Here is a 17671-nt window from a genome sequence, read left to right on the forward strand (position 1 = left end):
ATATTTCTAAATCTTATATACCATCTCCTGTCAGTACCCCTGCCTAAGGCACTGGCTCAAAACTGGAGCTGGAGTCAAGCATGCACCACCCATTAATGGTGGGAACCAGCTCGTTCTGTGTTGACATAGTACAAATATTTTTAATATATGTCTAATATCTCTCTACTACATTTCTCTTGTGACAATCTTTCACATAACTAAGTAGACATATAAAAAAAAATAGGTCAAATTATGCTGAGGCCATCCACAGTGTATTTTTGGTATTTCATGTAAAGGGTCCTTAGCAGCAAAAAATGAGAACTTCTGATTTAGAAAACCCATATTTTCACACTGAAGCCTCCATACTGATCTTTACATGTGATTATCCACTATGATATGTAGGATGTGAGAAGATAGATGAGGAAGAAGCTGTTTTTCATGTCAGAAAAAGGCACAACTTAAACCAGTCCAGTATGTACTTGCTAAAAGGAAGTAGAAATAGTGGAAGCTGTGGTATATCACAAATTAGAAATGTGTAAGATGCTGAATGCCTACCATTCAATGGTGCTTCCAGCCTCTGTTTCTTTGCCATTTCTTCATTAATGGACAAACTCTGACATACTCTGTTTTTCAGTGGATCCAGTTATATTGTTTGAATGAGTTTAACACCTCTTAGCGCCACAAGATGGCCCTATAAGCTTGGAAGTGTGTTTTATCTGAAGCTTGTGGACCAAATGAAACTGTCAGCTGGGGAAAATAAGCAAAAATGCCTCTAATAAGTGAGATTCCCTGAGGTGAAACTGTTTATAAGCAATTCTGCCTCCAGGGGAAGGTCTTTCTCTGATATTCTGGTGATTGTGTTGTGTTCGCTCATGTTCTTTGACGTGACTCTGTGGATTTTGACACAGAAAAAAGGTCAGCTGAAATGTTAATGATGTACGCATTTTGTTTATGGCGTGTGCACAAGGCTGGCATTGCCGCACGAGCGGGTTTTTGAACATTTCAATTGGATTCCTGTCAAAACGCTGCTCACTTTTCAAGAGTCAACAACCCTTTGACAAGGTACATCTAATTCATTTGGCTGGTTTGTTTTGATGACTCACTACTTAGATGTTGTTGCATCTGATTCATCACTGCTCGCTGCTCATGGAGGAAAATTCTCTTCCCGGCAGATAATGTGGAAAGATGGTATACTCAGTGTAACATTGGAGATCAACTTAATTAATTTGAAGATTTAATATAGGCTCATCTGTCCACCAGAATCATTAGTAAGTCAATTAGAGTTTCATTTAATACTTATAGGTAAGTGAGGAGAAGGTCAATTGAATCTCAGCTGACAGACTATTAATCAACAGTGACATGGCTTTATTATGCCAATTCAGTGTAATACATCAAATGGAGTGTTAGCAGTTCATGAGGATGGCAGTTCATGCTGTTCCTGGCTGCCTTAAAGGGACAGTTCAGACTATTCTGTGAGGTACTTATTTGTCTTACCTATACTAAGGAGAAGGAGAACCAGCACCAAGGGTAAACAGTGTAGTGCTATGGATGGGGTCAACAACAAAATGTACTTAAGTTTAAGTGTATGCTATATTTTGAATATTTTCACCTCCTTACCTTGCTGTTGGTCAGCTTTTTCTGACTGGATATGCCCCATATATAAGCCAAACAACCCTCTCACCAAATCAACCAAACTCCATAGGTGAAATCATCAATTTTATCTGGCAGATGACTGGGGTTGCTGGTTTACCGCTGCTTCAATATGTTATTAATGTGTGACTTCTGTGTTTTAAAAGGATAGTTTGGATTCACCAAAGTCTCACTGTAACACAAACAAATAACCAGTAGAGGCAGTGGTGGCCCAGCAACCCCTGTGTTCTGTGAGGTAAAATTACTGATTTTGCCTATGGAGTTTGGTTGGGTTGGAGAAAGCAATATTTGGCTTCTCATCAGAAAAGCCTGTCTGCAAAGTAAAGCGGTGAAAATATTCTAAATATAGTACACACTTAAAATGGTATTGAATTTTTTAGGTGGACCCTTTTCAGTGGCTAAAATAGCTTTTATTTCTGACCCTATCCACAGCAGTTCATTGCCTTGGTTCTGAAATGGGTTATACACTGTCTGTGGATATGTGTCTCATATTAAATCCAAATGATTTACTGTTGTTGTTGTAGCGGATCATTTATCAGGAAGATATGAAAAGCTTCTCAAAGTAATCCAAATCTGCATGCCAGTAGTGCAAAATACAGTAGGATGCACATTTTATATCAGACAAATGTGCTGTCATGTCACTTGTTTGATTGCAGTGCAGAGTGATACAGTGATTGGATGTGAGTGTTGAGTCATTTTGTTGGATGTGAAGAGAGTCAGCATCATGCCTGACTCAATCATCAGATGGTTTTCAGGAGCAGCAGTAGCAGCAGGCTTGGAAGGATATTTTCACCCACTGGGAATATGGGACCGACTTCTAGACAGATCAAATACTGGAGTGGGCACGGTCAAATAAAACCACTGAACATCCTGCCCCAGACCCCACATGGGAGACCACCTACAGTCTAAAATCTGGGCATATTGCACTGCAGTATTAGAATATTTCGACTCACAACACTGTTGAATGAAGTTCTGCTTGGATGCAGATTGATTAACCTCTGGGAAATTTAGACTTTTTTTCCACTACAAATACAGAATACATAAAAACACTGCTGTCTTTTTTTTTTTTTTATAACTGAACTTGAACATTAGCACATTTCTTTCAGGGGTTTCTCTAGGGCTTTTTTTAAAGTCCTTTGTCCCTTTAGAGGTTAAGCCAGTTATTGCATTGTTAACATTTAAAGGACCAGTGTGTATGATTTAATGGCATCTAGTGGTGAGCCTGCAGACTGCAAACACCTTGTCTAACTCTCCCTTTGTAAGCATGCAAGAGAAACTGGAATAACTGGAGTAACGCAAAGGGCCGTATCCAGATCTGGTGCTTGTTTTGTCGATTCTGAGCTGCTATAGAAACATGGCGATGCAAAATGGCAATCCTCCTCTTCCACTAGTGAAAACATAGTTAAGAATATTATACTACATTTGTGACATATTCTGCCAACAAATCCATGTAAATCTTACTCATCTGTACCTTTAAGAGAGGCACGATTACTAATTAACAGCAAAAAGTACAAGGCTCCCTATAGAAGAATTACAATTTTTCACATTTATGTTCACTGGTGCAATACATTCTACTGAAGGCTTCAAGAATGAAAAGACAAGCTTAACGTTTATTCAACATTTTTTTTGAATTGTCAACAAATATCATTTAAAAAAGCAAAACTGACAATGTCTTTGTCCCTCCCTGATATTTAAGCCCAGTCTCATGCCAAAGTGTATAATTGACCTCTCGATCCAGTAGATCAAGATACTGTGTCAGTGTCAAGTTTTGCCTCACCTAGGTGTGAAAAATACACTAATGCAGTACCAGCAGAGGTGATAATGACAGAAAAAAAGGACAAGCGCAGTATAAAAAGCCTCCACATAAGGAAGTAGGATGAGGTGCATGGATGAATAAAACACAGGACTTTCACATGACAACTAGGTTTGATTCCCCTGTGAGTCAGACAGTCAAAGTTAACTGTTTTAAGGAAGTAGTCATTTTAACTCAAACCATCATGTTTTCCCAAACCTAACCAAACAGTTTTGCTGTCTAATCAAACATAACCAAACTGTTGAAGAAACCTTTGCATATGTATTATTGGTAAGATGAGGATATGTGTACTTTTCACACCCAGGCGAGGCAAAACATGACACTTTCACAGTGGACTGGTGTGACTAATACTTCCCTGCACTGACTGTGGCACTCAGCCGAAAGCCCATTTATTTCTATTGAAGATACTGGTGCTAACAAATACATTATTTCATTTAAAAAAGGCTGCTTCCTGAAACATCTGAGGAGAACAGAAAAAACAAACAACAATTAATTGTTGGTTTTGGTCTCTTAATGGAATTTAGACAATAAGAAAAATGTAGACTATTTTGCTGTTTTTCTGCAACTTTGGATGAAGTTGGCAACCTGTCCTCACATAACTGACGTCATCAATGGCCTTTTGTGTGATCTTTTGTTCATCCTGTGTATAAATACGCAGTGCCCTATCTGCAGCTATCTTACACCAAAAATCGCTTTGCATGCTGCTGACCCTAAAAGCTTCCCTGGTGTGCCTCAAGCTAATTTTTCACCTCATTAGCCTGGACAGACATAAAAACTAGGACGCCGTGAGGACAAAGCAGGTTTGTGTATATACACACCGCAGGACGGCATGGTGGGACAATGCAGGGGAAAGAGACAGGCCATGTAAACTGCTTTGTTTGTACACTACAGTTCTAATGACACTGAAGTATGTGATAAGAAAGGGCAGCAATGCATCAACCATATGTGATTGTGCACAAGTATTTCCACCTATACGTGATTGGGCACACGTGCACGTGTCGAATTAGGAGGTGAGGGCAGGGTTTGACTTTGATGAATAATGTGGGGAGTTCTGTTTTCTCCTCCCCCCCCTCTTCTCCTCTTTTTCTCTCCTTTCCTTCCTCTCTGTCTTGCAGGCACAGAGGAAGCTTTCTACCGCTTCTCCTTTTTTTTTTTTTTTTCAAAAAAGCACCCAAAGAACCTCATCAGCATTCAACATGCATCACTAGCTCACTGCATCCAATCACGTGCGCTTACCATACAGAGTGCATGTTTGTGTGTGTGTAAGGGGACAATGTGTGAGTGTGTGTGTGTGTGATGGAGCAAGACAGGCAGAGACAGGCAGGGAGAATCCCTTTGTGCTCACTGTGAATCCCCAAGGTCATGTACTGGCATTCGCGAACAGATCCGAGAGTGTGAGGTGAGCTGGAGTTGATATTCCAGGTCATGGTGTTGGATTAGGATTTTGCACAGAACATTTAGGTTAATGGCAGTGAAGGCATCACCAGTGTGCTGTTGGCCGACCAGATGTGTGTTGGATTATTGATCTACAGTGATGCTTCATATCCCGTCTCATCACCAGCAGAGAAAAAAAAAACCCTTGCAGGCTGAGTCTGAGCTCGTTTTGACGATGTTAACTTTACACATAATCTGCAGGATAATCCGAAAGGGTTAACTGCTGAGAGGGGATGAGAGGTGCGAGAGCAGCAGCTTGGCCACAAGTCGATTTTCTCCGAGAGATTGCAGTCATGTTTGATACCCAGTTCCCATGGCAACCAGCGACTGTGGTGTACCTGACCTACATATGTGCTGTATGTACACAAACACGCGCTAACCATCTGTTACTGTCGCTTTGTACAGTGGCTCATCAGGAGGACTTTGAGTGGTTGTTGAATGAGTCTATCGGAGATGACAAGAACAAACAGAGGAGCCAGGAGCTGCTTTCACCGTTTCTGAGAAGCTGTCAATGAGCTGTGTCAACAATGGCTGGAAGTCACATTGAGACAAGCTGTCTTTCTCTGTTTACAATGGGAGCTGTAATCTATGAGGTTATTATTATAAGTATGCTGACATATCATTTGTGAAAAGATGGCAAATTTTTAAGTGTCACCAAAAGTTACTATAAAAATACATCATTAAAAAAAAGTCATTCAAAGAGAAATTTGTTTAGTGAATTGATTGTTAACTGACTTTACTACAGTATTGCTATATTAAAGTAGTTGAAAGTATCAAAGTACACATACTAAAGTAAAGCACTCAAAACCTTTATTTTAATTCGACAGCAGAGTGTACATAATTCGCAGTACAGTACCAAACTGTATCATAAGCATTAAGATATATTACACCCAGATGTAATGTTGTCTGTATAAAGAGTGGACAGGCTCCAGGATGGAGCCTTGTGGGACACCTTTTGCAATTTGTACAAATTTGGAGCTACTTCCAATCACTACACACTGCTGTCTGTCCATGATATGTATCATCAAATCCTGCATTAGTAGCCATTTTATGCAAGATCAACTGTACAGTTTTTCTTTCTACCCAAAGCTGTAATAATGTATTTTAAAACAAAAGTGGAGGCAGTAACAGTGCTGTGCCTTTCTCCAAAACCCAGCTGGTGTGTGCTTGGAGTAGAATGTGTGGAGAGGAATGATTTTAGCTGAATATTTTTTTTTTAACAAGAGATTCTTGTATTTTTGCTAAGCATGATAATTCAGAGATGGGCCTATAATTATTAAGGTCGGGTGTTCCGTGCCTTTATGTAAAGGAGTTACATAAACAACCTTCTAGACGTCTGGGATTTTACCAGTGAAAACCAAAAGGTTAAAAATGTAGTTATATAACTGACTACAGTTGGAGCAGCCAGCTTCAGAAAGTGAGGATCCACTTTATCTTCACTGTGAGGTACTTGTACATTATTTAAATAATTTCATTGTATGCTACATTATACTTCCAAATATTATATTATTACAAATACTGTACAGAGTATGTTGTTTGTCACAAGATGCATCTGTTGATGTATTTTTCTGATGCCTGGCTGTAAATTGCTTTGTCCATTTACACGGAGTCCATATCAGTAAATTACACAGCGGAGTCTGCTGATAGATTGTCAATAACTGATGGATGAGGTGATGAACATCGAACTGGTGCCAAGAAAAAGTTAAAGTAAAAGGATTTATGGCCACATAAGACTGTGATATAGCTGACATAATGATTGAAGCTTCATACTTTGTTGTGACACTTAACATGTCTCATGTGGATGAGGTATTTTAAAGTGTCATGTCATGTGTCTGTGTTCTGAATTTGATAGAGAATTAAAACCTGTTTAAAAGGAAGAAGGAGAAAGTCCTAAATAACAGAGCTAAAAAAGAAAGCCTATTAATATCTAGTGGTAGTCTATAAAGATTATGGTGTAGCACAGTGGTTCTCAAATTGTGGCTCAGAACTGTTGCGATATGATGAATAAGAAAATAAAAAAAGATTACATTAAATAGTTTTGTTTTCTTTCTTTTTTTTTTTTTAGTTTTCTCTTTTATTTGCTCAGCGTTCACACGGACAGCCCTTTTTGTCTGCTCTCAGATTATGATTCAAACAATATTCGGCAATAACACATTTTCTGAGCCACTTGAGGGCAGCCAAAACAAGCTGTGAACACAATATTGACATATCATCAACTTTTAAGTTTTTTTTACATATCCACGAGTAACGGAGCAACATTAATGTCCATTTGGATTTGTGTTTGTGGTCACATGATGATCTAAGTTCAATATTTACTTTCCTTTTAGCTCTGTTTTTGGTCTCCACCAGCTTGTGAGGGAAATATCTTCCTATTTAATAACTAAATGCTCCACTATGTTTGCCACAAACTTTTTCTGTCTGCCGCTTGGTGCTGAGTAGGTAGTGTGCCTAATGCCTGGTGTGGCTGAAAACAATGCTATACCATGGTCTGGATGAATACTCGATTCTGATCAGCGGCAGGGTGCCCTTGAATTATTGACTACTAAGCAGTTCCAGTGAAACTGTCAATTCACTACTCTAAATTGATGTACTGGAATGAGGGACGCAGCCAAGCCTCAGTTTACAATTTAATGCAACATGTTAACAAGCTAACATTTAATTACAACAACCTATTTGGAGAATATGACAACTTTGATGACTGGGATGCAGCTGAAGAAAGACAAATTGAAAGGAAAAGGGAGAAAATGTACAACCAGTTCTCTGAACACCACAGTATGAAGACTGTAACGCACAAACTGCGATAAGAAGGCCACACTGCCCTATTAACTTTCTTTTGCCTTTTGACTTACTGATACTTTGCATCACTAGCAATAATAAAAAACTCCCTTCCTCAGGATGCAGGTAGTCTCGCATAGCCAGGCTTATTTCCACACTTTGTTTTATTGCTGGCTGCTCATTAGCTAGCTGGTCCTGTTGTTAAACACGCTGTCAAATTATATTTACTGTTTGTGAACCGTAGGCAGTGTTACTGACTCTCAATCTTGCTAACATAATTGTGTCTCTTTTTTGAACTGAGTAGACTAGAAATATTTCCCATTGCTAAGTCGCATCTAAGGTTCATCCTATTTACTGGATTAGTGAACCTTAAGGGATGGTAATGATTTTTGCATGTCTTAATCAAACTGTCAGCTACCATCAGCGTCACCACGGAAACTTAGTTATGGTTTGTGAAAAACTTGAGATTTTTTATTGCAAAATGCATGGAGAAGTAAAAAAGCTCATATTTTTTCCTTTGGGCAGTGACCATGATAGAAGTGGGATAATACCCCTCCAGGTTTTAATTAATCATTAATACCTGATAATGGACACTTTGTCAGGTATTATCCCTTACTTATGAGAGTTTTGAGAGTGAACCAGAAAATTAAAGTTGCACAAAGATGTTTTAAAGCTCCATAGAACTGGGGGGATTCATCACAACAAGCAGTCCCATTCGCACACTCCGTGTGTTGTTAATATAAAACTATTTATTACAGCCACTTTAAAATAAAACTGTCTTTGGTTGAACTTTTCAGCACTTTGCATGTGCAACTTGTGAGTTGGGAGGTGAATGAGTATGACTTAATGTTCAGGGTTAAAAAAATCAAAAAAGGCTAGAAACAACTACTATGTTTATCTTCATGTAGCTATATGTCTTAAAGAACTGGAGGATCTTCTGCCCTCTTATTTGCCCCTTTCCTCTTCTTGTCTGCATTTTCTCTTCTTTTCCAAATGTTCTCTCTATCTCCTGGGTGCGCTGTAATCCAAAATAGCTGTTACTTCTCCTCTTCGTCTTGCTCTTTTCTACTCCTCTTCGCTCCCTTCCATGTTTCATCGATTCTGCCTAGACAGGGCAGGGGACAGTGTTCCCCTGTGGGGCATTCTGGGTAATAAATCTTATTCCTGTCTACATGTGGAGGCTCATGGGAAGGTTCTGGCCCACTTTTCACCCAGACAAATATATCCACAAAATGGAGGAAAGTGGGCCAAAAAAAGTAGCATGGAGGTACACCTGAATAAGTGTTTGCTAAAAGCTAGCTAGTTCTGTCCCCATCATAGCAGTGCCACCCAGTGATTGTTTTCACAGAAATGACAATAGTGTTTAATATATGGCTCCTCATTGTAAGAATGAAGAATAATATTTGAAGAAGAATATTTGTTTCCTAATGCATAATGAAAAACTTCTGTATTGCTGCACACGAGAATCACCTTTATCAGCATCACTTGTCATGTTCCAAATGTGTTTTGTTTTGTTATTTAACACTATTAGGGAAGAGTGGGGTAAGATGAGCCAGGAAAAATGAGACAGAGGTACAATGAAATGTTCACCACAGGTTAGGGGTATCTGGGGGGTAAAAAGACCAGATTTTTACAAATCATTTAAAAAAATAAGTTGCCTCTTTTAAAATTAAAAATGTACTAGTACACATTCCCTCTCCAAATATTTCTTTTCTTAAAGCTAACCAAAACAACATAAAACAACCAAAACAATTAAAGTTAGAGCAACTTTATGTAAGATTTGGCTTCAATTCACTGCTGCTGTAATTATGGACAGCTGTGCACATGCATTTGTTAGTACATTACTTATGATCAAAAACTAGCAAGCTGACAAGTTTGGTAGCACAGCCATGATTAGATCTTCCTCCATCAACGTCGTCTTTTGTCGCTTCACCTCTGGTTCTGCTGCCCATTCCAGCGCTGCTATCTGCTATAGTATAGTGAATATGTACTGTCTGTGTTTTTATGCTGCAGTGAAAATTATTCTATAGATATCTCTAGTGCAGCTAAAACACAGTGCACTCTCCCTGTCAAATAAACAAAATAAATTAATGTTTAGGTCTGTTTAGTCAAGTTGCATTCATACTTCATGGTAAAAGCTGAACATCTCCACCATTTGTCCACTTCTTTTATCTATGTCAGACGTTTAATTACCTTAGGTTAAGTGTCAAAACTTCTCTGTTTGCTTGCTAATTTATTTATTTTACTCTCTGGCAACAGCAGAAGAAGTAGCCACAGTTGAAAATGGGGCTAAATAAAACTAAATGACTCAAAAATAGCCTATTTATTGCGACACCCGTTATCGTCAAAACTTTTTTCCCCTGTGAAATCAATAATTATAAATAGTGTTTCATTTCATTTTAAATCATGGAATGTGACTGAATGATGGTATTAAGAGACCATAGTAAATTAGATCCCTCAACGAGTTTGCAATGCAATCTCTCATTTCCATACACGCTGCTGTTATATTAACCATCAGTGGCAGCATTGTTGTTTTATATCTTCATACAACAGGCATTTTATATGTCTTCTAGCCAACTAAAGTTATTCATATCGTATTTTAAGCTATATAACTTCATGAATAATGAAGGGCTTCAATAATGCCAGGAGTTATGAAAGAAGGCCTGGTCTTTACAGTGTAAGGCAAAAGGCCATATCTGGACCAGAATATGCAGTGTATGACTCGCTTCCTCGAAAATACACTTTACTAGTCTGGCATTCACAATAATCTTCTAAGACTCTTAGACCTTGTTATCCTCTCAGTTCTATTCATCATTTAGAAGCAGGAAAGAGCAAGCCTAGTGCATGTCTCCTGGGACAAAATATGTGGAAATACAGGACTGAGACTCACATCTATTAGCAGCTGTTATGCTGACAAATAGGCCAGGAGAATAAAGTCATGTAATGATCCTATCTTGTCACAGATTTGTTTGGAAACAGGACTATTTGTGTAGCATCACTTATCACAAACTACTGCCTGTTCTGTTCAAACTGTGTTGCACTGATTGGAAAGTCAGAGTAGAGATGAAAGTGCACTTCGGGACAGTCAATTGAGATGGCCTTGTCAGATTCACTTATGTAAAAATGGAGCACCAACAGTCCAAAACAGGAGAAACATGCATCCTTTTACTGCAGCAGGTTGCTCACAATTATCTGCAAAGGAAAGTGGTGGAGGAAGTGTTCAGATCTGTTACTTAAGTCAAAGAAGCAATACCGCAGTGTTAAAATACTCTATTACAAGTGTTACGACCCCCAAAGTGCAGCATTCGAGCATATGAGCATCAAAATGCAATTCCGGAGAGTCCCTGATTCCCTGATTGTCAGATACCAATGTTTTAGAAATGAGATTCAACATTCAACTATCTAACTGACCTGTGAGCCAAAGTCTCCTGTCACATTTTAGATTTTCTAAAGCTAAAGGCTAAAAGTGATGATACACTAATGAAAACATATGCATGAATATTATGTTCCTTTCTGAAGTGTGATTTGCTTTGCTTTTATTGCTGCCAATATCTGTTTTCTGCTTATGTCTGTCTGAGTTCTGCTTTAAATGTAATTAGCATGCTTTTATACCATGATAATTACTATAACTTGTTTCTTAGTTTTTATATTGATTTTAAGTTGTCAACATTAAATCTGTCCAGGAATTATGTCTTTTGGTTAATTCTGGCCTGTGCACTGTCCCAGACAAATAAATAAATAACCAAATACACAAACAAATATTCAATTTGCTCCATATTCTGCCAATAAATACTACTTACACACTGGACCTTTAATTACTTAATATACTGCTGGGTAGCTTATTGTTGCAAGTCGTTACTACTGTGTGACTGACAAGTCAATGAGACCGTCCTGTGCAAAACACAAGACCTACAAACCAAGTGCTGCGAAATACACAATACATCAGCCACCAGCTCCTCGCTCCTGTTGGTGCTTCTCATGCTCTGGTTGCAAAATACCAACATGGCGACCCCCATGATCCGAAAGTCGAGGCTTCAGAGCAGTAGTCCATAAATCAATGGGTGATGTCACAGTGTCTGTGTCCAACAATTATTCTACTGCCTGTTTATTAGTTGATTTATATATTCTGTTAATCTGCAAACATTTTCAAATGTAGCAGAGTAAAAAGTACAATACTTAAACTATTTGCATATAAAGATATTTGAGTGGAAGTAAAAAATATCATAAAATGGAAATAGTTAGATTCCACCACTGGCAAAGCACAGCAGCTGCAAGTAAAAAAGTATCTGCATTTTGTTTACAGAGGGCTGACTCAACTTAAGGCAAAGACAAGACCTGCAAACTGAAAAAAAGAGAGATCCAAGCGCATGATAATTGAGCTGCTTCTTTCTGTGAAGTATGTGTCATTTATCCTCTGACTGTGACTTTTGACTATAACTGCACCTCTTCACCTTCGCTGTCTCCTCTTCCAGGAACCGTTTTCATATCTTGTGCAGTTCAGCTGCGCGCAGTCCTTGGAATCCTCCGGCCTGAATGCGTCATAATAATTAAAAATGGAATTTATAGTCTGGAGAGCAACCATTTCTGAGGCTTCATTAATTTTTTAATGGTTTTCCAGAATGGGAAAGGGGGAAATTATGTAAGATAATACGTCACACGTTGGGAGTCACACTGCACAAACAAAATATTAGGGACCACTTTGGCCACTCAAATATATATATATATATATATATATATATATATATATAGCTGTTAACAGGTAAATATTCTTTCTATACGGTGTAATATCTGTCCATTCTGACCTCTGCCTAACAGATACAGGAACACTTTACAACAGAAGCGCATTCAAAAGTCCTGAGGTTTAAATTCTCCCATGTTTTTGTTTTAGGCACAGTTCATTTCCTCACAGCTGCCCACAGGAGACGGTTTCTGCTGGCACAAAGTCTACAGACACAACACCGTGTGTGCTGATACGCTGTGCATCAGAAGCTCACACAATTAGCCTGGAAAGCCTTCTCTCTCCCCGAAGTGCCCTTTTTTCACTCTTTCATCTCTCCATTTGCAACACGAGCGTGCTATTTTTGACTGCCTCACTAGTGATGAGTACCTCTGAAAGGAAAAAAAAACAAAAACAAAAAAAAAACAAATGAAGGCAACCTTCTTTGTTGGGAGCCCTTTGTGTTTCTTACCCTAAGCTGAAGGCGAGCTGGTTGACTTGGCACCCGGATTAATCACATCGGAATGTCTCCTTTCATTTAGCAGCCTCTCCTCCATGCCTCGTCGCATTGTTTTTCCCACAGTTGTCATTGTTTTCATCCAGAGGCACTTTGACAGTCGAGGAGATAAATGCACCTCACTTGAAAGTACAATGTGATCAATAGACATCATTGGCTTGCCTTTCTGCATGCATAAATACAGTTTTTAGAGAAATAATAGTCACATGCACATACATACTCAGACATTTAGACATACAGACATATAGGCTGTTGAAAACCGTACTTTTTAAAAATTCTTTTTAAGTGCGTCACTATTTGCTGTGGAAAAAGTCCTGCTGGATCCTTCTTGCTTTCTGCCATAATTACAACATTAAAAGGCTTTTGTTTCACAGCATCATCCTATCACACAGTCTTCCTTTTAAAACATTTGTGAGTACATAAATAATAATGAAGCATTTATCCATGCATTATGTGTCCTGTCTTTTCCTGTGCAGGTTACTGCAAACATGAATCTCAGTGTCTTCAATGCTGAGGAGAATACTAAGCGTTATACGGTAATTATTCATTGATTTACTGTTGAAAAAGTGCACAACACTATCAATATTCTCTGAGAAGCTGCATATGATGAAAGACATGACAAATATAGACTGCAAAGGTACAATTCCACCCGGGTAAAAAAAAGTGGTATACTTAAGTGTCTTGGAAATATAATTCAGGAATGAATAAGTTATTACAAGTATACTTGCACTCTTTTGTGGAATTTAAAGCATATTTACAGTGTACTTTCAAAACTGCACATTAAAATAGATGTCATTAAGTTCAACCTCAATGGACTGAAAACAAATATACCTTACAGACACAGTATGTCTGTATCACAATGTATCATTTGTGAAAACGTTACTGACAGACTACAGATTACAGATATGTTACCATAAATTATGTTGCTGTTGAAACAGTGTTAGTTCTCTAAAGCTGTCCTTCAGAGTACTTTGAACACAAACAAGGTGAGCTTTAATGTCATTAATCACACATGTATATTAGTACATGCACAGCCAAATACTAAGTAGTAGTAGTGGACTAAGTATACTTTAATTTGTTACACAAAATTTGTTGTTCTAAAATAGCAAACTTCAGCTAATTAATCATTAAAAGACTTAAAGTATACTGATGATTAATCTGACAGCAAGTACACTCAAGTATGCTAAAATTATTTATCATATTTATGTTTCACGAGGGCAGCATCTTAAATCACCCACGACCACCGCAGCATCTTTTTTTCCTTTACATGGAAAGCTGAAGGTTAGAGCTCTATTCCTCCAGTGCGACTCTCGCCCCGGGCTCCAGGCTGTCAGCAAAAATGAATCGATTGTTAAGTCTAACTCTACCGCTCTGATGACAGGAGTCCTGATTGGTCACCACCCTGGGAATATTGTTCACAGCTGCAGCTAGGATTGGCTGCCGCTGGTCTGTGCCGCAAATGATCACAGCAGATTTAAGGATTGCAAAGGGTGTTTTTCCATGCACAGACTGAGCCCGGGTACGTTCAGAGTCTGCAAGGTCACAAAGGCACATGAGCCTCGTCGCTTACACGTCTGCATATTCAATCTCCGCTGCCTAATGAGTTGTACAAATTTAATCATGTAGAAGGTTGTTTAGTTCAACACCAGGTCCTCATTAGAGTGTCAGAAGGACAGGGTCTCATTTCTTCACAGGCAGTCACACGAGTCGTATACATGAAGGTGTAAAACTACACTCAACAAAAACAAACTCAACATATCTGAAGTATTTGTTAAAATCCGTATTAGTGTGCTTTTCTCCCTTGCCAAATAATCCATTCACCTGACAGATGAGGCATGTAGAGATGCTGATTAAACATCAAGATAATTGCATGGGTGTTCTTTGCACTGGTCACGACAAAAGGCAACTCTAAAATGCACTGTTTTATTTTGAAAAAAGACATTTATTGGGCACTGAACTCGGGTGGATGGTCAGGTGGATGGATTATCTTGCCAAAGGACAACTGCTAACTAACACTGATTTTAACAAATCTCTGAACAACACTGGAGAGAAATAAGCCTTTTGTGTGCACAGAAGAGGTCTTAGTTCTTTTACCTAAAGTCACTCAACTTCAAATGGCAGCAAAAACACAAATGTTGCATTTATATTTTTGTTGAACCCAACTTCACAAAGTGATTATCATGTGTATTCTCCATGGTCTCAGTCGTGTGTGTGTGTCTGTGTGTGTGTGTTTGTTTGTGTGTGTGTGTGGTTAATCTCATGAGCACACACATGCTTTGGATAATTGTGTATTAGTCACACTGATCTTTAAACCATATTTGTTGTTCATTTTATTCCCTGCGGTCCTTTTACTGCTGTGACGATCTTTTTTTTTTGTTGTTGTTTCTATGCACACGTTTATCTCCCAGCATCATGATTTCATGTGAATATTTCGTAGCCTGTAGTAAAATTTATCTCTGCATATGTAATGTGTTTCTTCAACATATATTCCTTAAAATATATTCAGGAAAGTGGTTGACATTAGTTTGCTGAATTGCTTTCCTGCTGTTCATGTTTTGTTAAACAAACCCGTCATCTCTGAGCCTATTCTAACACGTCTTGCTGCATGGCGGTGCTGTTTATTTATTCAAGGGATTGCTAAAAAAGCAAAGTTCCTTCAGGGAACACAGGCTGCTTGCTGTGTGTGTGTATGTCTGCTTGTTTGCATAAGCGCTTACGTGCACGACTGGTGGTGTCCTGAGAAAGGACACATGTAATGTGGCTTGAAGAATGTGTACTCTTAAATGCCAAAGACAATGGCATTGTCTCCTTTCATCTGACATTTTAGCTCTCAAAATACTTGGACACCAAAACTTTCTACTTGTTGTAATTCATCCATCCATCCACCCATACATCCATCCATTTACTTCCTATCTGGTACTGGGTTGCCGTGGCAACTGGGCGATCACAGTCACCCAGGCGTCTTCTTCCTCAGCAACATTGTTCAGCTCCTCCTGGGAGATCCTAAATGCTCCCAAGCCACCTGGAACATACAGCCTGTCCAGTGTGTCCTCCCCACTGTTTGCACCACTGCTCTCCAATGGGAGACGTTCTGGTCCATCGTTACCAGGTGCACAAGTCTGCACCCACAGCAAAAATTCATAGTGAAGACCAACTGGCAAATGAAGATCTTTGCTTTTTATATCACCACTATTGTTCCAAAGAATGATTACTGTTAATTAGCACTTCTGTTTTTTTGTGTCTCATTAAACCAGTCGTACACATATACTGTCCAACTTGTATTTGTGGACATGTTACTGCAGTGTCTGTATATGTGAAATACAGTGTAAAAGAAAAAGAGCAAACACATCCATGTCCATCTTGGTCTGCCGACTTGTACTGGAACATAGTGTGATGTCATTCCAAGGTCCAACTTCCAAGGTGAATGGAACTCAGCCTGTCAGATTCTAGTGCTGTAAACAGTGAGGTGGTGAGACTAGCTGTCCACTGCAGCTCCACAGCCAAGAAAACTTGTTAAGAAATCCTGCTGCTCCACTTTTTGGTGTGACCTGGGCTGTGACTCGACAGTGCTGCAATATCCTCGCTGCAGAGGCTTGCAGAGGGGCGCACTTCACAAACACAACAGGTCTGATGGACATGTTAAGCAAACTGATTGATCGATCCAGTTTGTAATGTAAAATTAAAACATTAAAGTCACACTCAAAATCTATTCAAGTGCAAAATGACACAGCCACACTAGCACTAGCAACATCCCAGCTAAGCCCTATTCATCTATCATCTGATGACTTTAGCTTTTTATTAGCTTTTTATTAGTTTTTTAGTGATATAAGCAAATCGGACCGTAAACAACAATGGCTGCATGGAAGATGAAGTCTTTGTCCAGATATCCATGATCATGATATCTGCTGGCTACACTGCTTGCCTCAAAACACTGGCTGCTGCCCCCAGAGGCTAAATTATGATCAGACCATAGTGGATGGGTTCTGAGATTGATGGCTGGTGAGAGCTGCAGTCGTGAGCCCAATGAGCCCATTCCACACTCTAAAACAAACTCTGACCATAGTTTTGAGCTGAGTGTTTTTAAACACTATGCTTTGGTTTTACAAGAGTGAAGGACAAATTGGTTTGTTTGTCAAATGTATCACTCAGATAAACAGCACCACACAGCCCCTTCCCTGAGCTTTTCTATGGCAGACAATCCCAGACAGGGTTAGTCCCAGCCTTGAGTCTAACATTAAAGGTGGAGTAAGACAGATAGTTGATTGCTGAGTCTCATTCTCTGGTTGACAAATATCAGATGATTCAGGGTAACGGCTGGGACCAAGCTCCTCAACAAAACAATGAGATTCAACAACCATCTTTCTCCAGATTGTTTACTCCACCTTTAAATGTGTTCTGGATATCTGAGCAACAATGACAAAACTACTAACAGCAACAGAAGTGTTTATGTGTATGATGTGTCATCAGCTGTTCCCTCCGAACCATTTAGATTCTCACCGTGGATCATCACGCTCCTCCTCACATGCGGTCTGTCTGCTGTCCCAGCGGCCTCGGTGTGCTGAGGAAAATGGGTCAGACAGGGATAGTGATGAGGGACAGAGACCCAGGAACACACAGCTGGCCTCAGCATGCAGGTACAGACACACACACACACACACACTCCTCACACTGCGCTGAGGGAGGAGGCTGTTAAGTGCATCAGGGAAATCAATCGTCCAGAAGAATAACACTGAGCTGCAGATGAAGATCTGATGATCCGGAGGGAGGAGCGGTGTGTTGGCCACTG

This window comes from Lutjanus erythropterus, chromosome 17 (assembly GCF_056507025.1).
Source record: "Lutjanus erythropterus isolate fLutEry1 chromosome 17, fLutEry1.hap2, whole genome shotgun sequence".
NCBI classification, from domain to species: Eukaryota; Metazoa; Chordata; class Actinopteri; order Lutjaniformes; family Lutjanidae; genus Lutjanus; species Lutjanus erythropterus.